This window comes from Sus scrofa, chromosome 2 (assembly GCF_054392235.1).
Source record: "Sus scrofa isolate SSC_HxYL_T2T_F1_AM1 chromosome 2, Sscrofa_HxYL_maternal_Yorkshire_Landrace_v2.0, whole genome shotgun sequence".
NCBI lineage: Eukaryota > Metazoa > Chordata > Mammalia > Artiodactyla > Suidae > Sus > Sus scrofa.
Window position 1 is genome coordinate 142,986,904 of NC_139384.1, and position 21,514 is coordinate 143,008,417.

Sequence of the window (21,514 nt, forward strand, 5' to 3'; positions counted from 1 at the left end):
GTAAGAGATTGGCAGAATTCACATGCAAATGGTTTTAGATAAAGTAGAAGATGAAAAATTTGAGATAGCAGCTCTCATACCAATTTGGTTAAAAGGGAAAATGAGAGATGATATAACTGGAGTCAAATGGGAGAGGGGCACAGGATGGGTGAGGATTTTGTAAGGGAATATTAATATCTAGCTCACAAAGTGGCTTTCTAGTCCATGTACATAATTACCTCCATGTGTCTGTCTGTCTTGTCTGACTACAAGTACCTCGAGTTAAGTGGGCTGTTTAACACCCATCTCTATGTTCTCAGCGACTGCTACTTATCTTACGCCTCACAGGAAGGTCATCTGTATTTTTTTAAATTAACACATTACCTTTCTTACTCTTTCTTCATATAAAGCAAGCTTACAGTTCCTAATAAACAAGGGAGATAAAGAGCTGACTATTATCCCATTTGAAGGAAGCCTTCAAATGCTCATGCTAATAAGGCCATGGCAGCTAATTGATAGCATCTAGGCAAGAGGATGACATAGAAAAATTTCTCAAAATTACAGAAAATTACACATCATTTTTAACCCTCAGAAAAATGTGACTTCCTTGTTCCTTCCTGGAGAGAGGGTGTGTATTAACTACATCTATTTCAAGCCAGTGGCAGCAGGGGAAGCAAAGGAGTGTCCCCCACTGTGAAAGCTCTTGGAGAAAGGAATTGATTTCTACCTGATGTAAAGATGTACTCGACTCCTCTGTCTATGTATACCTAGTAAGTTGAACTTTGAATTCCTAAATATACACTGAGGTTATTAACGGTGATCTTGTAAAGGTCTGTGAAATATTATTGCAGTGAAATCATAGCAGAAAATCACATGTTCAGAAGAAAAATAAAATGAGCCTAATTAAAAGGGGTGGTGATTAACATTTATCTGTCTGATTCGCAATTCCTCAATTATTTTCATGAGATTACTCTCACATCTGTGTATAAAAAATTCCATTACAAACACAAGACACACACAGGAGCCTCTATAGGCTCAAAAATAAAATTATGCACAGCAGATAAATCAGCAGCCTGCTAATGACCATTTGTTTTATTCATTAGTGAGATGGATAACTGGGGAAGGGAATAGTCTCTACCATAATTTTTCATTAAAGAAACATTTTTCTTCTAAACTAGCTACTTGTTTTAAACCAAGCAGAGCCAAGGAAAGGCTCTCCAAATGTGTAAGTAGAGGGTATCTAGCTCTAATTAAAGACGGAAAATGCTTAGGATGAGTAAACCCTTAACTCTTTCAGTATGTGGGTAGAAAACAGTAAGAACTAAACGTCAACCCTTTTGATAATGGACGGCTGTCACATTCTTCATCCTCCGTCAGCTTCGGGTTCCCTTCCTCTTGCAGGCAATGTCTTCAATATGACCTTCACTGCTCCAGAGAGGAAATCAGCAGTAAATTTTCAGGCTCTTTGCCAGAGTGGATGAAGGCACATGACCAAGCATCTCAGATGGACACACCTGCTGAGCCTGCCATTTAGACATGAGTGATGGGAGCAACTAGCGCAGGAGGTGGGAGCAGGACAGCACCAGCTTCTCAGAGGTTGCAAGACTGCATTTCTGCTGCAGAAGTGCAATTGGTACTGGCTGCTGTGCCAGTCACATTGAACGTCTGGTGCGTGGCACCCAACAGAGGCAGTGGGTACAGTTTCCTCAGCAGTCAAGTTCCATGTCTATTAACCACCTCTTTATTCTTAAATACCTCACTTTTCTGATTAGAATCTAGGACAGATGCTGTTGTTTCCCACTAATACCCCATGGTAGCTCATAAGCTGGAGGAATAGAGGAGAATTAAGTTCCCAGTGTTTCTTTGAGCTATCTGAATCATTACTGGAAAAATTTATGTGAAGTCAATAGATTGGATGTTTCTGCTCTAAAAGGTAATGAAACTGAACAGCCAAGTACAAGGAAGAGTGCAAGGATGGCAGGGCTTTGGGTTTTCATTTGACACCATCATGAGCAGCTGTGGATAAGTGATTTAAGCACGTTGATTCTCAATTGCATCACTTATAGAGAGATGACAGTAATGCCTAATGATTGCTAGGATTAAATGGGATAATATTTATTAAGTATTAGGGTGATGCTTTCTACTTCTCAGTGACTGACAAAAAGCTTTTATTCAGCTCTTGCTAATGCCTTATAATATGGGTAAATTTTCAGTTACAGAGAATCTAATCCACTCAAGCTACTTTAAGTAGCAAGGGATTTATTTTGGAGGATTGAATCACTTCCAGAATGTTTGGGAAGGCAAAAGAAAGAGAGTCTAGGGTGAGCTTCTAGAACAGTCCCCAAAGCCACTCCAGGATATGCTAACAAGGAAGCCGCTCCCCCAGTCCCAACCTGTAAAGTGTAGGAGCAGGAAGCCTTCTCATAATTAGGAAGCTCTTCTTAACACTGCTGGCCTTAACTGCCCTGTGCTAGGCTCAGGATTCCACCTGCTGAATCAGGAAATCACTGATCACTTTCCATCAAACTAAAAAGAGGCGTGGTTTGCCCTATTTTTGAACTTTATATAAGGAAGACCATAAGTCCTTTACTCTTTTGTGTCAGCCATTCACTATCATGTATGTGATACCCATGCGTGCTGCTCTGTGCAGCAGTGGTACAAGTTTTCATGGCTGCATAGCAGGAGGAGGTGGGCAGAATAATGGCCTGCAAAGATGTCAACATCCTAATAGTTAGAATCTGTGAATGTTACAGTTACAGGGCACAGGAGAATGCATTTGCATATGGAATTAATGCTGTTACTCAGCTGACCTTAATATAGGGACCATATGCTGGATTATCCAGGTGAACTCAATGTAGTCACAAGGGTCCTTAAAAGCAGAAGAGGCAGCATGTGATGTGAGAAGGCTTTGGCTGCGTTTGCTCTTTTTAAGATGAAGGGACTTATCCAGGAGCCAAGAAATAAAATATGAAATGTGAAAATTCAAAGTGAGTGTCCTCTAGAAGCTTTGACAAGGAAACAGATTCTCCCTTAGAGCTTCCAGAAAAGGAATACAGCCCTGCCAACACCTCAGTTCCAGCCCGGGGTGGCCAGCATCGGACTTCTGATCTACAAAACTGTAAGATAATACATATGTTGTTTTAAGCCACCAAGTTTGTGATAGTTTGTATTGGTTCGGCATAATCTGTAGGATATAGAAAACTAATACACAGATTTCCTCAACCTCAGCATTAATGTAATGATATTTTGGACCAGATAATTCTTTGCTGTGGGGGCTATCCTGCGTCTTGTAGAATGTTTAGCAGGGTCCTGGATTCTCCTCACTGAATGCCATTGACACATCCCCAGAAGTGACAACTAAAAATGTCTTCCAACACCGTCAAATGTCCCTGGGGACCAAAGTCACTCCCAGCGGAGAGCTAATTCTACCCAGTATTTTATTTTATAAATATGCCACAGTTTATTTCGCCAACCTATTATTTGAAGGTTTTGGATTGTTTCCAAAATTATGATTACTAATAATGTGTTTTTATCAGTGTATATGTTTTGGTTAATATGTGATAAATGGGATCCCTTGGTCAGAATATGCCTTTTGTAACCAACTTGCAATTGTATAGAAAACTCACAGGAAACTTTATGTGGCATGCTCTTCTTGCTAATATTTAGTTTTATCTGCCCTTTTCATTGCAGCCAATCTCGTGAGTGTGTACAGCATCATCTTGTAATTTAACTTTGCGTTTCCGTGATAGATAATAAATTATACATTTTAAAATATGTGTATTTCCACTATGATAAGGCCTGCCTACGAAGTGCCTGATCAAGGCTTTAAACCAGTATATTTTTTTGCAATGTCTCTTTCCTTTTTCAGTTTGCTCGGGTTATTTTTCTATTCAAATACCTATTTGTTGGTGGATATGTACATATATTGATTGACTGGGCTAATTACCTCAGTGCAATGAAGTTGTTATTTAGTGGGGTTGAGAGTAAGTCTGGAATCCAGGTGAAACTCTGTAGTGCCGGTTAGGTGGGGATTTACCCTTATTTTTTGTATCCTCCAGAAGTGAGACTCCTTAAAATTGTATCCTTTGCAGTGGCTTTCCAGTGTGGTTTCTTCATCTCTACCTTTGTGCAGTTGCCTTAATGGAAAACCCCTTCAAGACTAGTGAACTCATCTCTTTTTCTCTAGGTTGTCCCAAATCTAGTTTTTGGTCTTCCTGGAACTCTGCAGTTACCAGAAGCTCTGTTGGCCCCTAATACTCCACAATATAGAGGGGAAAGCAGAATTCAACTTCTCCCTGCTTCCTTTTACTTTATGGTTTGGTCACTTTGTGGCCTGATTGCCTGGGACCTCTCCAATACCTTCAAACAGATGCTTTTGTATTTTAGAGCAATTTAATAATTGGCCTTCTAAATATTCTCCACAGAAGAAATAGTCTGCTAAATTCCATCAGAGCTGGAAGCCCCCATGGAATTTTAAGGCCTGAGATGTCATCTTCATTCATAGCCATCCCAAACTCCCTCACCATAATTCAATATCATTGTTCCACACTGTAATTCAACATCCCACAATATTAAACTCTGTTGCTGATTTTTAGATACACCAGCTCTGTAGCCAGCAAGTAAGATTCTTTCAGGGAAATTGGAGAGACTCTCTCAACCTCTGGCCATGCCTTGTACTGAGAACTTAAGACTCTAGGTTATTTTCTTTCTTATCTAGTGCAGTTAGAAACAGAGAGCCTCCCAGTACACCAAGGGTTTATACTCTTCACTCTTGTTCTAATGGTTCATTGCAATAGCTACTAGGTCTGACAAAGATTTAGTTTCATTTCACATCAGATGATCACAGATGAAATTTTATTTTTTTGCTATAGTCAACCATGGACCACTTTCCTTTCATTTCATGGTGATACAAATTTTTTCCAGGTGATATAACCTGTCCCAGATTCCCATTTCCTGTAGAGTTCTGTGACCTGCAGACATTGCTATTACTGAGAAGTGCATTGTTTCAGAAACACAATATCTGGTTTAATCTTAAAGGGAATTTTTTGCTACTCTTCTAGAATGGTTATAAGAACTGAAGAAGTAGATTGTAAGCTGAACTTCTAAGGACAAAACAGCTAAACACTGCATAAGACTTGGTCCATAAAGTCCTGCCACAAAGGCTGTAATCAACAAGATCTAGAATTAAGAGTGGCTTCCAGTCTTCAGAAACAGGCCACGACTACCATGTCCTGGATCATCAAAATAATCTCAAGTCTGGCCTTTCCCTCTCTGACTGGGTTGTGAATCCAAGATTCAAAGGAGGATATCTGATGGGCAAAATCAAGGTCATTTCGGATACCCTCTGATTTTCTGCAAGAGATGAGGAGAATGCAGCATGGTATTCCCAGCCTTTGCAGTACAAAAAAGCATTTGAGAAGGAAGCTGGTGACTCAAGACCAGCCAGTCTGCAGTGTCCACCTCTCCCCTCCTGACCTATTTCCCAATGTAACGACTATTCTTATTTTTTTGACATGATTTGACCTGTTTGCTTAGAGGCCTCTTACACTCTGTGATCAATGCTGACGTGTTTTATCCTGTAACCTTGCTTCTCTCCCTGTTGTCTATCTCAGTGAAGAACAACACTAAAGGCTGGGGAGATAGCCTAGAAGCTTTCCAGTTTCCTTCCATGACACCATTGCAGTCCTTGCTAAACAAGCTCCCAATAGTGAAGATTCTGTCTCCTTAATCCCACGCGTGTTATCTTCTCCATTCTCTCTGCTACGTAGTTCATCTGGTCTTTTCCGTTTCTTTCTGAGGCTGTGTTAATAGCCTTTAATTGTTCTTCTTCTGTGCGCTTTTTCTTTTCACATACTCCAAGCAGAAGATATCCTTCCAACTACTCAGGAATGTTTTTCTCACTGTGCTCCGCCCATCGCAGATACACTCCCTACCCGCAACCATACACAGCTACTAGTAATTGACTAAGATCATTTTGTAATCCCTCACTCTCATTCATATTATTCCATTTTACTGAAAGTTCTTTGTCTGGTCAATGCCTTTTTAAAGTCTTATCCATCCTTTAAAATTTTGTTCCAGTGTCACTTACTCCAGGAAGTCTGCCCAGATGTCTTCTGCTTTAGATATGCAAAATGCTACTATAGCATCAGACATACTGTTCTGGCACCAGTACCAAGGCTTCACCTGTTTCTTTCCCCTAGGCTTGCAGATCCTTGAGGCCAGGTGCCAGATCTTATTAAACTTTGCCTAAATTATAAAGTTGAAGATGGAAATGAGTATTCAGGCATATTGTGAGAAAAAAAGAATGATTAAAATTGAGTGGCCATCTTAGCAGTATTTTGCAAAGCTTGTAAATTTGGTTATAATGTTTAGTTCATTGCAGGCTGGAACTTGAGAGTCTATTTTCCACATTTGCCATGTTTTCAGTAAATGCTGACGGTAATGAACAAACTTTGCTTTGTCCAGGAAGCTGTGTCCTAAAACATTCTCTGTTCAAGGTAGTGTCCATAAATTTAACAAGCTATGCAAGTATATATCATTTTATAGTGCTTTGATTCTGTGTTTTTTCCCTAATCAAAGGTTTGTGGCAGCCCTGAATTGAGCAAGGCTATCAGCATCATTTTTCCAATAGTATTTGCTCAGTTTGGGTCTCTGTGTCACAACTGGCTAATTCTTGGTATAGTTCAAGCTTTTTCGTTATTACATTGTGGTGATCTGTGATCAGGGGTCTATAACTCACTGTAGTTTCAGATGATGCTTAGCGTTTTTAAGCAGTACATTAAAGCATGTGCATTGTTTTTTAGACGATGCTATTTCACACTTAATAGACTAAAACATTGTGTAAACAGAGTTTTCATATGCATTGAGAAATCAAAAATTTGTGTGGCTTGCTTTAATGGGATATAACCTGAAATGTCTCTGAGGTATGCCTGTATTAAAGTCTTGTGCGTATCAGTTTTTCTGAAGTATGAAGAATTTTTTTCATAATTCTTTTATTGATGTATAATTGATTTACAATATTAGTTTTAGGTGTACACCAGAGTTATTCAATATTTTTAAGGATTATATTCCCCTTAAAGCTATTTATTAACTATTCACTATATTCTCTGTGCTGCATTAATACACTCTTGCTTCTTACTTTATACATAGTAGTTTGTGTCTCTTAATCCCATACTAAAATCTTGCCCTTCTCTCTACTCGTAACCACTACTTTATTTTCTATATCAGTGATATATATAAATGATAAAATGTAGTATTTGTCTGACTTACTTCACTTAGCATCATATCCTCCAGCGCCATGCATGTTTTTTGCAAATGGCAGAGTTTCGTTCATTTTTGTGGCTAAGTCGTATTCCATTGTATAAATACACGATATCTTCTCTATCTGTTCATCTGTTGATGGGTACTTGGTTTGCCTCCATATCTTGGCTCTTGTAAATAACGCTGTTAGGAACATTGGGTGCATGTATCTTTTTGACTTAGTGTTTTCATTTTCTTCATATATGTACCCGGGAGTGGAATTCTGGATCACATGGTAGTTCTTTAAGTTTTTGGTTTTTGTTTGTTTGTTTGTTTGTTTTTCAATCTCCATATTGTTTTCCGTAATGGCAGTGCCAGCTTACACTCCTACCAACAGTGCACTAGGGTTTCTTTCTTATACATCCTTACCAACTTTTGTTATTTGTGATCACTTTGATGGTAGCCTTTGTGGTCTTTTTGATGATATGCATTCTGACAGATGTGAGGTAATATCTTAACTGTGGTTTTGATTTACATTTCCCTGATTATTAGCAATTTTGAACATTTTTTCAAATGCCTGCGAAGTATTGAGAGTTTTTAAAAATCAATTCTAACATTTTAGGGTGAATTTTACAAGTATACCCTGACTGAATATATTCTCAAATGCAGCCACACTCCTTTAAAATGTTGCCAGAAACAACACACCCCTCTGATCTGCAACACGTGCTCTGAGAGTAATACTGTCCTTTGTCTATAAGGACTGCACATGTCTGACCAGGGATCAGTACACCACGTATTTTAGCTAAAAAGATAATAAACATCCAATGGTGAATCTAAGCGTCACCAAACACAGTTCTGAAGTTTGAAAAAACAGCATGCATTTTGTTTGTCGAGACAGAATGTCCAAAATATCCATCCAGGGAGTTCCCGTCATGGCTCAGGGGTTAACGAACCCGACTAGGAACCATAAGGTTGTGGGCTGAATCCCTGGCCTTGCTCAGTGGGTCAAGGATCTGGCATTGCTGTGAGCTGTGGTGTAGGTTGCAGATGAGACTTGGATCCCGAGTTGCAGTGGCTGTGGGGTAGGCCTGTGGCTACAGCTCTGATTCGACCCCTAGCTTGGGAACTTCCATATGCCTCGGGTGTGGCCCTAGTAAGGACAGAAAAAAAAAAAAAGAAAAAAAAAATCTGACCCAAACTAGAGGTTTATCTCTGACTTAGAAGTAGAGCAAAGTTAGGCTCTAAGCAGGTTGTTAATCAGCTAGATTGGAGAAACATTAATAAAATTTTAATTGAATTCCTTGAAAAATGGTGAGATGGCAAATAAACTTGGAAAATGGTGAGTTAAAAATTTTGAACAGGTTTTTGCCTTGTTTTTATGCTTCATGCTTACAATAAGCCTTTCCAAGGTCTTAATATTATAAGAATTTTGTTGATTCTCTACAAAAATGTGAGGTTAGGCAATGTCCCCAAATGTACCTGATCACAGAATTGCCCCCCCCCGCTCAAAATATGCATACTCTTTGCTGCTTTTCAAATTACTTGTTTATGTTTTTCAGGGAAAACAATTCTGAGAGGTCAGTTTGGGAAATGCTATCCTAACAAAAAGAACTGAGTTGCTAGATCTTGACAACTGGTTTTATAAAGAAAATTCAAAACACTAAATTAAACCTGTGACTTAAAAAAAAGTTGTTCAAGAATTTACATATTTTGAAGTTCCTATTGTGGCCCAGTAGGTTAAGAACCTGACTAGTATCCATGAGGGTGCAGGTTTGGTCCCTGGCCTCACTCAGTGGGCAGTGGGCTAAAGATCTAGCGTTGCCATGAACTGTGGTGTAGGTCTCAGATGCAGCTCGGATCTGGCATTGCTGTGGCTGTGGCTGTGGCTTTGGCTGGAAGGTACAGCTCCATTTCAACTCCTAGCCTGAGAACTTCCATATACCACAGGTGCAGCCCTTAAAAAAAAAAAAAAAAAAAAAAAAAAAGGTAAATATATGGTTTATTTATCCCAATCAGTGGTAAGAATCATCTTCTGTTGACTGAGAGAAACAATGGCTGGTTTCAGGAGTACTGTTTATTTTTTTCTTTGATGATTTTATACCTGAATTCCTCATTACTCATGTCAGAAACGAAGTCCTCCCCTTGGAACTCATTTCTCCATCCATCCAGTAGCTGGCTTCAACAGGAACATCTCTGTTGAATCTGGGAGTTCCTGTTGTGGCTCAGTGGTTAATGAACCCGACTAGGAACCATGAGGTTGTGGGTTCGATCCCTGGCCTTGCTCAGTGGGTTAAGGATCTGGTTTTTTGCCGTGAGCTGTGGTGTAGGTTGCAGATGCGGCTTGGATCCCGAATTGCTGTGGCTCTGGTGTAGGCCGGTGGCTACAGCTCCAATTAGACCCCCTAGCCTGGGAACCTCCATATGCTGCGGGAGTGGCCCAAGAAATGGCAAAAAGACCAAAAAAAAAAAAAAAATAGTCTGGAGCTGTGCTTCTGGTACATCAATCTCTGAGAGATGTGCTAAGTTCATTTTCAAGTGTCAAATAGTGTTGTTAAATCTATAAAAGAATCACCATACAATGAGATGGCAATTAGGCACCAGTTTCTGCTTACTATAACTGTAGTTCATTTTTATGGAGATAGAATTCATGTAACATGAAAGACACCATTTTAAAATGTACGCTTCTGTGGTTTGGGCTGTATTGATGACACTGCATAGTCATCACCACTATCTAATGGTAGAACATTTTCATCGCTTCCCTACAAAATACCTGGTACCCGTTAGCAGTCACTCATAACTTCTCCCATTTTCTCACTACTACTCACCTACTTTCTCTGTGTATTTGCCGAGTCTGGATATTTCATACGAATGGAAGTATATAATATGTGACCTGTTGGGTCTGGCCTCTTTCACATGGCATAATGTTTTCAAGGTTCATCCATGTTGTAACATGAATCAGTAGTTTTATTATTTTTTTATTTTTGAAAAACAGTCCATTGTGGGAAGATGCTATATTTGTTTATCCATTAATCTACTAAGGGGCATTGGGTTGTTTCTACTTTCTTGGCTATTATGAATAATGCTGCTATGAAAGTGTACAAATTTTTGTGTGAATTTATGGTTTTGAGCCGCTTGGATATATACCTAAAAGTAGAATTGCTGGGTTGTGTAAATCTATATTTAACTTTTTGAGAAAGAGTCACCATATTTTCACCAAGGAAGCATCATTTTTCACTCCAAGCACCAAGATGGGAAGATTCCAATTTCTCCATATCCTTACGAACATTTGTTTTTCTCCCCATAAGATGAAGAAATCTTATAATTCACCAATAAAAAGGCAGCCTCCCAAATGGGCAAATGATTTAGTCAGTAAGATATACAAATAGCTAATGAGCCCATGAAAAGAAGCTCAACATCGTTAGTCATTAGGGAACTTCAAATCCAAACACAATGCCACACAAAATACCACATCTAGTTCTTTTGAAATTGAGTACAGCCACACCCTGTCATTTTTAAAAAAGTTTTTATTGAGGAGATCCATAGTTAGTAGCAGGGCAGGACAACTAAATTCATCAAGGATTAAAACCTTGATGATACTTGATTAAAGTTTAAGGCATTGATAAGTCAGTGTGCTCATTTCACTATTAAACCTGTTCCTTTTCCTTCTTCATATTTCCGCTTCAGGCGCATTATCAGAGATAGATGGTGTGTCTTTCCCTGTTTTGTCCCTAAGTCTTTAATAATGTTTGACCACCCAGAGGGATTAACTTCCAGCTTTCAAGAGAAGACTTGACCTCTCAAACAGTATTTGACTTACATATTCTCTGTGGACTTTTGCCAGTACCTTCTATTTTTTTTTTTTTTTCCTGTCTTTTGTCATTTCAGGGCCGCACCCACGCCATATGGAGGTTCCCAGGCTAGGGGTCGAATCAGAGGTGTAGCCACCAGCCTACACCACAACCACAGCCACATCAGATCCAAGCCGCATCTGCGACTTACACCACAGCTCACACCAAAGCTGGATCCTTAGCCCACTGAGCACGGCCAGAGATCAAACCTGTGTCCTCATGGATGCTAGTCAGATTCATTTCTGCTAAGACACAATGGGAACTCTGATTGCCAGTACTTTGTTGCTATCACTTACTGGTCTCCTGACATTGTATAGTTTAATCTTTGATCCCCAAAGCCTTCATTATTTTTTAATGATTGAATGTTTTATTCTTTTATTAAAATTTATTTGAACTTTAATATGCTATTAATATTTTCATTATTAGGCATTTTTTCTTTTTTAGCTTAATTGCACTGGCATATAGTTGACTTACGATAGTGTATTAATTTGAGGTGTACAGAGAAGTGAGTCACTCATACATCCAAATATATCCATTCTTTTTTCCTATATAGGTTATTCCAAACTATTGAGTAGGTTTTCATGTGCTATACAGTACGTTCTTGTTAATCATCTGTTTTATACAATAGTGTGTTTATGTTATTACCACCCTCTCAATTCTTCCTCCACGCAGCAGTTTCACCTGTGGTAACCATAAGACTGGTTTTAAAATCAATGACTTTGTTTCTGTTTTATGGATAAGTTCTTTGTATCATTTTTACTAGATTCCACATATAAGTGCTATCATAGGATATTTGTCTTTGTATCTGACTTACTTCACTCAGTATGCTAATCTATAGGTCCATCTAGTTGCTGCAAGTGGCATTACTTCATTCCAAAAAGCGTTCATCCTTAAAAGAGAGTTAAATAAAACAGCATTGAGTAGCATTGAATATAGAAAAATAAAGGTGGTATTTCAGAATGTATCAGAGAAGATAGTAACATTTTTATAGCTAAAATGTATGAAAATTATAACATCATCTTCTCTGCAATTACGTATGTTTTTGAGAAATGCTCCTAATACATGCACAACACTTAGACACAGACATATACATGTTTCTAATAAAAATACTTGGAAAAAAGTCTTCAGAATAGAAGGCAGCGACCTACTTAGTTTTTTCTATATGTTCTATCTTTGAGATAGAACAAAATTTCGAAGGTGAAATTATGGTTTAAAAGAGAATGGGAAGTACTTACAAGAATCATTTCACATGCATGTTAAAGGCTTTTCTTCATGACAAGGCATAATAAGATCATTTTTAAATATAAGCCTTGCTCATTTTTGCGTGCCAGTAAGAAAAAATACTATATCATATAATTGCTTTAAAAGAGGTCATTGAAAGCGAGAAATAAATCTTTGCCTGACATTTTCAGTTTTATCAAACTGCTTTATTTTCCTGTTTAGAACATGCAGAAGTATACACATAGATGTTGGAAGGTAAATTATGAGAGACCATATTGGCAATACTTACTTTAGAGGCATTCACCTCTCAGTGGAATTCTGATGAATGTCTATAATGTGTATTTATGTGTATTAACAACATTAGAATTCCTCCTTGACAGTAGTGCTGCCTTTCATATATCAAGCTTTAAAGCAGGCCTAAAAGGTATCATCAAAGGCCATGTGTTTCATTTTATCTCTGAGTATGCACTTGCTCAAGGTGCAGTCATTGGTATACACCACCTATTTTGTTTCAGGATCAGGGGGAGGGAATCTTTTCATTTTCTCCAGAGAAGCATTTCAGGTTATAAACCTCAACCTAAGCCTCCTTAGAAACCAAGGTGTCCCATATGGAGTGGCCTTTTGTTTGTCATCCATTCTCAACCTACCACGCAGAAATCAATGCTGGTGAAAAATATTCAAGAACAAGATCCACGACTCCAACATCCAAAGGACTTAACAAGTAAAATGCTTTTATTGTGTCGTCAAGAGGCCGCAATTTCCTACTCTTTTCCTACATGTGAAAAGTACCCTTGCCTTTTGATGATTTACATTTAAAAGGGAAGGCAAAGTATTTTTATAGCTATTTTTCATAATCTGCATTAACTTCTGAAGATTGGAAAAATGAAATGCATTTCCTCTATGACTGATTTGTATCACTTTCCCTGTGGCAAACACGGATTCTTACCTCTTGACTCTTAATGAAAGAGGCACAGGTTGGCACATGCCCTTGTTCTCTGATTCAGCAGAGAGTTGCTGGTGACATGCGCAGAGGGACCTCAGGACTATGCACAAAGCGCCAATTCCTGCCGAGCATGATCCACGGATTTTTTTTCTCTCTTCTCCATGTTAACAGGAAGCTGATCATTTCCTCCGTCTCGAGGACTACAGTATGATTCCCAGCCTTTGATCTTCCTGAAGGGTCTCTGCAGCTCAGGAAAAGATCATGGACTGTTATCTTCAAAATTCTTCTCCCCACCTTCCCCACTGTTTTATTCAATCTCTTTAATTGGATTCTCCCAACTTTCCACAATAGGAAGTGCATCACTCAATGTACACCACTGTACCAGTGCACCCAGCTGCTGGATCCAGATACCATGGCTTCTCAGGACTAGGGCTTTTCCCACATGTTTCCAACTCTGATTTTAAAAACAGACATGTTTCAAGGGAATTTTTAGGAAACTTAGGTTAAAAAAAAATTTGAAATCAATATCTGAAAAAAGTCAAAAGCATCTAAGTGAACATAGAGAAAGCACAGATTTTTATGTCCGTGTACAGTGATCATCTGAATTTCTCAACCTGTATAATTCACTCAGTCCCTGCAACAAGATGGGTAGTACTGTCATGCCCATTTTACAGATGGGAAAAAAACTGATAATGAGTAACCTGCTCAGAATCATAAGGCACTAAGGGGTGATGCTGTGATGAAGATGAAAACCTCTCTAATTTGACCCAGCTTCAAGATGGAAGACACTGGGCTCCATAGCTTTGTCTTGTTGAATAAACGAGACTCGGGATCAGGGTTTGCATTTGATGAATGATGAATCTTCTCTGGAGGGAATGATCTAAATCATGAACTTTAGTCTGTGCATTATTACTGAGCCGTTGTCATAACAACTGAATAAAATAATGTAAAATGTAAAAGTATGTTAAATTGCAAGTATTCCTAAACTGATGGATATACATGATCTGCATGTATATATGAAGAGGAAATACACGTATTTGTGTTTCATCCTTGTAACCATCCTTTTGGGTAGATACAAAATTTTGTAGATATAAAATGTAGGTACATTTGTATTGGCAAAAGCATAGGTACATGAATGGATAGTAAATGAAAGAGAAAGACATTTCTTCCCACTAAAAATGGGTGATATTTGTGGAGAAAGCCAATGTCTGTAAAAATCTAACCAATAAAAATCATGTATATATAATCCCAGATAGACATTGAGGATTACCTGAAAATCATAACACAAGCAATAGCCATCCTTGAAAAGAACATCTTGGAACAAGAGTACGTAGAAGCAAAAGAGGACCAGGCCAACAAGAGTGATTAAAAAAAAAAACAAACTCCTCCTAGAACTGAGCAAAGAACATTCTTGAGATGCAATCAAAGTGTTTTCGCTACATTCTGGTAAGAAGAATAAAATGTTTATACCAGAAATCGAATGTATAGAAGTGTGGTTTATGCATTTGTGCTAAGTTAACAGCAAAAACAACCAACCAACCAACCAACCTGGATGTAGTTATCTTCCCTAAAGTCACAAGTTAAACCCATTCTGTTCTAGATAATTATGTGGATTTTAAAATAATAGCAATGAAAATAAGCAAAGAAGTCCTACTGTACAGCATAGGGGACTATACCCAGCCCTTGGAATAGGACATGATGGAAGATAATACGAGAAAAAGAATATATTTTTATGTATGACTGGGTCACTTTGCTGTACAGCAGAAATGAAACGACATTGTAAATCAATTACATTTTAATAAAATAAATGAGAAGAAAATAAGTGAGGTAAAGCCCTCTGGCTAGTTCTAGATGACTTCAGGCTGCCTGGCTTGAAAGTGCCACTGAGGTGGTCTGTGCCAGCTGCATTCCCTTTGTGAGGAGCAGAAGTGAGCAGGAAAGACTGTGTCTGTGAGTGGCACTTCTCTTTCCTGCCGGACGGTGCCTTCATGATGCTGGGGCTTGACGTGGGCTGGAGAGAACGTCTGGCCCACCTACAGTGGCTGCAGATGAACAAAAACACTTTTTTTGCTAAACTCGTTTTCCATTTTTAAGTGGAAAGTGCTCTGGGAGCAGCTTGTTCTGAGTGTCAGGTAACACACAAGAAACTGGCATACAGGTTGGGTTTAACATCCTTTGACACACAGAAGACAAAACAATGAGAGAAGGACAAAGGCAATATGGTTTGCTGGACTGGGAGGATCGGAAAGTCTGAGTCCCAGTGGCAGATGGTTCACTCATTATATGACCTTGGTACCATGCTGCTTTGAGGCCCTTCCAATTGTGGAGGCATTCTGTGCCAGTCACCCCCAGGAAAAACCTCATCTGCGTTATTGCCATCCCCAAGGAGAAGAATTGCCATGAATTGTTGAAAATCAAGGATGCTGGCAGAAAACCTGGTAGGAAAAGAGCATGAGAAAGCCATCTCTAGCTCCTAATCATGTTTATACAAGGAATTAAAAAAAATATGTTGGGCCAATTCAGCTTTGGAAAAAAATCATAGAGCCATCAAAAAATATCAGAGATGCTAAAACTCCCCCACATCTCTGCACCAGCTCAAACTGAAAGTAACAAATGCCAAACCCATAGATGAAATCTGGAGGTCAGCAGTTGGATAGCGATTGATGGACAACAGTCCATCAGCACACCCTCTGGTACCTTCCTCCACGATGGAGAACCAGTACTCAAAACATCCTGTGGTCCAGTGTTGTCAGAAAATAAGTATAAAGAAGCTATAAAGAGATTGATAGACTGGTCTCTTTCTTCCATTTGTATTGGTTTTAACACAACATCAGAGACTTTTTTATTTTTTAAATGACGTATGTGTGCTACCAAAACCAAAAAAAGTAGGAGTTCCCATCGTGGCTCAGTGGTTAACGAATCTGACTAGGAACCATGTTTGTGGGTTTGATCCCTGGCCTTGCTCATTGGGTTAAAGATCCAGCATTGCTGTGAGCCGTGGTGTAGGTCACAGATGCAGCTTAGATCCCGTGTGGCTGTGGCTGTGGTGTAGGCCTGTACCTACAGCTCTGATTCAACCTCTAGCCTGGGAACCTCCATATGCCATGGGTGTGGCCCTAAAAAGACATTTATAAAAAGTAAGTTAATAAATATGTAAATATGAAAAAGGGAAATAATTAAATCAGGTAAGCTGTCTCCTATAGAATACTGCCACAATGAGGCTCATTCTTATCTGGGTACGCTAAACCAGGGGTTGGTACAAAATTATTTCTTTGCCAAAGAAAGCAAGCAGACTAGTAATTCTCCTGTGGTTTAGCAGGTGAAGGATGCACATTGTCACTGCAGTGGACTGGGTCACTGCTGTGGCTCAGGTTTGATCCCTGGCCCGGGAACTTCTACACGTCATGTGTGTGGTTCAAAAAAAAGAAAAAAAAAAAAAAAGAAAAGAAAAGCAAGCTATAGTGAGTGTCACAGCTGCATCTTTTGTACCAATAAGAAAAAGATGTCTCTTCTTGAGCAGATCTAGGCTTGGGGATACTCAACTTGGAGAGCAGATGGTGAAGTCTTTGAGCAAATGAGAAAACTGCAGCCCTTCCCTTTCTTCAGATGCAGACCCATGGTGAGTCCTAATAGACTAGGGGCCTGCAAACTGAATTTTAGTCCCTATTTCCCTGCTTGGCCAGGCACTATTGTGCAGTGCACTTTCTGTACAACTATGTGACATCAACATCTGTACTTTGACCTCATTTTTATAAACAAAATTTAATGTATGAAATTTGGGAAGATAGACTAAACTGTCAACAGTGTATTGGTAGCTCTGAATGGTGAAATTGTAATAGTTTTATGAGTTTTATTATCTATTATTTATACATATATAATTTATTATATAATAATAAATACATATAATTTATTTATGGGTATATAATTATCCAAAACAAACCAGTATTATTACTGAAGAAAAATAATTAGTAAAATCCTTTTTCACTGAGGTTTTCTCTCATCATTTTTTTTTTTAATCTCACTTTTATATTACATTTCAAAGAGGTTAAGTGACCTGGAAGTGTTGGAGCCAGGATTCCAGAGGAGTTTTGTTGGTTTGTTGTGTGTTTTTTTTGTTTTTTTTGTCTTTTTGTCTTTTCTAGGGTCACTCCTTCAGCATATGCAGGTTCCCAGGCTGGGGGTCTAATCTGAGCTATAGCTACTGGCCTACGCCACAGCCACAGCAATGCCAGATCCGAGCTGCGTCTGCAACCTACACCACAGCTCATGGCAACACGGGATCCTCAACCCACTGAGCAAGGCCAGGGATTGAACCCGCAACCTCATGGTTCCTAGTTGGATTTGTTAACCACTGAGCCACACGGGAACTCCTGTCTCATCATTTTTACCACTTCTTTTTACTTTCTGTTATTATCTCTTGTTCCAGTTGTTACACATTAAGTGAACTCTGATTATTGGCATTTGTCTGGCATTGTCTGATCACTGACACTGGATATTCCTTCAACTATTGGGCTGTCATAGCAAGCTAGCTTTGAATCTTGCATCTAACACCTTCTGCATTGGGTATCTTGGTCATTTATTCCAAAATTTTCTCCTCATCTGTAGAATACAGTTTTTAGATTGTAATATTACTAAAAAGGGTGCAATTATTGCATATAATTTGGCTCTGCATCAGGGTTTTAATTAATGGTAATTACTATTTTATTATTTTTCCAATTTCTTTAAAAGCTACTTTTATTACATCCTGCACAAAAATATTAAAATCTCCTAATAATTTCTGGTGGCATTAAGTCGTCACTCAAGTAAGGCTCCCCTTTAAATAACTTCTAAAATTTTGCTCAAAGAAATTTGTTTCATTTCTCCCAAGTATATGCATCTGAATTTGTTAAGAGTTGGAGTGACAATTAGCCAAACTATTCAGAATAGGAGAGATGTGTTTACCTAAAATGTTCACAGCATGAGGTAGAATAATTTTCCTGATGGGTAATGTCGCATAGAGGTGGCAGAGACTGGAGGATGAGGAGGAAGGGGGCAGATTGTAGGTAGAGGGGAGACAGCTTGCACTGCCCATGCAGAATGTCCATGAAAATAAGGAGTCAAATAAGGAGAATAAAGTCTCTGGATTGTTAGCTGACTTAGAAAACAGCACAGCAAACAAGCTTGAAAATAAATGTGTAGGAAGAGTCAAAGGTTTGATTTCTAGAGCCAGTCCCACAATTGCTGACTTGGCAATCTCAAATCTCGATCACAAACTCAAAACTTGCATACCAGCCACTATTGTTATCTTTAAAATTGGAGGGGGAAATATGCAAAATTGTATTTTAAGTATATTCTTTGTATGTGAGTTATTATGACTTCAAGTAAGGTGGACAGTTTTTCCTTCCTGTTGGCTGGGGCTCCCCAGGTGCTAAACTGGAAGACCAAGAGGCACACAGTCAAGACTGACGTTGCAGAGCATTTGCCAAGGATGTTAACTCATTCAGTTGCTCAACAAATACTTAGTAAGTACCTGCTGTATGCCAGAAATTCTCCCAAGCACCTGGGATACGTTGATAAATAAAGCAAAGATAATCCTGTTCCTCTTGGATCCAAACCAGGCCATGGTCATGGTAAGCTCTCAAAAGGAAATTGTAGGCTGCTGCAAGATGGAACACAGAATCTGGTCAGGTAATTCCTAAGGAAGGGGCATTTAACGTGAGAGCTAATTAACAAAGACGGGTTAACCAGACAGAGAGAGAGAGACTTCTAACAGAGAATGTTGTACAAGTGCCCCTAAAATCAATCATTTATGTACTGGAGGAACTGAAAGATCAGTGAGGCTAAAATGAAGAAGCAAACAGAATGAGCTAAGACTGAGATGTGGTCAAGGTCCCATCCATGCAGCCATTGCAGCCACATGAAGAATTGTGACTTGTGGCAGAATGCAATAACCCTATATTCAGTTGAATAGAGTGGTGGCAGTGGAGTATAAGAGATAGGGGCATACAGAAAAGATATTCATGAAGTCAAATCAAAAGGATTTACTAAGAGTTGGCTGTAGGTGGTAACAGCACTGGCTCATAATAGATGTTTTCTGTCTCTGGCTTATGAATTTTGATGAGTAATGGTACCTTTCACTGGATGCCAGATTTAGGGGAAAGATCCTAAGTTCCATTTGAGCATTATGACTTCAAAGTGATTTTGAGGTAGCTAAAGGATGTGCCAAGTAAGTTAACGAAAATTCAGTTCTGGCATTCAGAAGGGGTCTGGGCTGAAGTGTAGTCTGGTCCTCATTAATTTGAAGTCATGAGCATGTAGATGGTATTACATTAAAATAAATACAATTAGAATGGAATAACATTGCACCAAGCCTAAGACAAAACTGTCTGCTATAGTAAAATATATAGACCCTGCTTAATCTGCTACATAGTTAAAATATCTCTAAAGTATAAATATATGTAGACTACATAGTTGCAAGCCCAACCAGTCCCCAACTCAATTTTCAGAAGCAAAATGGGCCAATTATATTTCTTTTATATCTCAGAGAAGTGCTATATTCATGGCATAGTTTTTGTTCCTTCTATTTTGTCATTATTTGCTACCACTTTAGATTATTAAAAAGAAATACAGCCTCTCTCAGAGAGCAAATCAGAAAAGTCAGATTTAGCAAAATCTGGTGCCAGGAAAGTCATTTAGCAAAATAAATGAGAAAGGATGCAAGATTCTTTTACATAAAAACTTATAAAAATAGTATAACAATTAGGGAAGCCTCTAAAATGCTTTTCCAAGATTAAAAATGGAATCTCAGAACACATGACAAACTTTCTAACCATTTAACATTGGAAACCATTCCAGTAAGTTGGTTCTAAAGATGACTAAACCTCTGTTCAAGTTTTCCTCTATTTATCTTTCTGCTGTCCTTTCAACTTGTATAACACAAAATCTGGGATGGCGTGACCATGAAAGCCTGATGGAAAAATGACAGTCTCCACCTTCCATGGTCCATGAATACCCTTGCCTTGGCCCAGCCAGGGCTGCTAAAGTGGCAAGAAATAAATGCTGATTGAACAGAGCCATTCTGCACTGGGGCTAACTTGTTACTGAAACCTAATCCCACTCTAATTAATCACAAGTGAACATGCATTTGCTTCGTTTTCAGTGTAAATTATACAATGAAGGTGGACAAGCAAAGGAATGTCTAGTCAAGACAAATTCCATCCTGTTCCAAAGGAAAGATAATTAAACCAAAGAGCTGAGTCGTTATTTATACTGACCAGTAAGAGAGTTGCAGTGAATTAATAGGATAGTGGGAGGGCTTCCCACTGTGGTGCAACAGGATTGATGATGTCTTGGGAACACTGGGATGCAGGCCTGATCCAGCTCATCACAGTGGGTTAAGGATCCAGCGTTGCCACAGTTGCGGCTTAGGTGGAGACGGTGGCTGGGATCTGATACCTGGCCTGGGAACTCCATATGCTGCAGGGTGGTCAAAAAAGAAAAAAAAAAAAAAGTAGTTTCGGAACATTTGTCAAGAAAGATTTCGTGGCGATTCTGGTAACTCAAATAATAGAAGAGCATTCATCATTTATCTTTATCTGTCTATATCTATCTACATAGCTACTTGCTTTTCTGCATCTTCTTTTAAAATTTTATTAGAGTTAATTCTATTTTATTAGTATATTATATACACTAATAATACATATATATTCTTTTTCTCATACTGTCTTTCATCATGTTCTATCCCAAGAGATTAGATATAGTTTTCTGTGCTGTGCAGTAGGACCTCATTGCTTATCCATTCCAAGTGTAATAGTTTGCATCTTAGCAACCCCAAATTCCCAGTCAATCCCACTTTCTTCCCCTCCCCCTTGGCAACCACAGATCTATTCTCCATGTCTGTGAGGCTGTTTCTGTTTTGTAGATAGGTTCATTTGTGCTGTATTTTAGACTCCACACCTAAGTGGTGATCATATGGTATTTGTCTTTCTCTTTCTCACTTTATTGGTTGGTTCACTGATGTTACACCTAAGGCTTTTTCCCTCGAGGATCAGCTGGGTAAGGTTTTTTGTCTGATCCTACTGACAAGTGCACAGACATCGAGTGATTAAGTGAAAATCAGTCTCATCTATAAATCCTGACCCTGATAGGTAATAGATAATAGCTTTTTATCAGCCACTGGATTTGTAAATTTTATCAGTATTAAAATTTGAAAAAATTCAACAAGTGCCTCAAATGCAAAAATATGCAAAGGAACTGAAATCAGCTGGAGAGATAAATAAAAGATTTTTAGAGAGAATGAATTTAT

At 38.7% G+C, this 21,514-nt stretch overlaps 1 protein-coding gene across 1 annotated transcript in view; it reads left to right on the forward strand.

Moving 5' to 3' along the window:
* Positions 1 to 2,878: 2,878 nt before the first annotated feature.
* The window catches only part of CHSY3 (chondroitin sulfate synthase 3), a 335,981-nt gene continuing 317,345 nt past the window's right edge, over positions 2,879 to 21,514 (forward strand). Inside the window, exon 1 of the mRNA XM_085014517.1 lies at positions 2,879 to 3,097. The gene's annotated coding sequence lies outside the window, so the exon portion shown is untranslated. The remainder of the gene's footprint in view (positions 3,098 to 21,514) is intronic.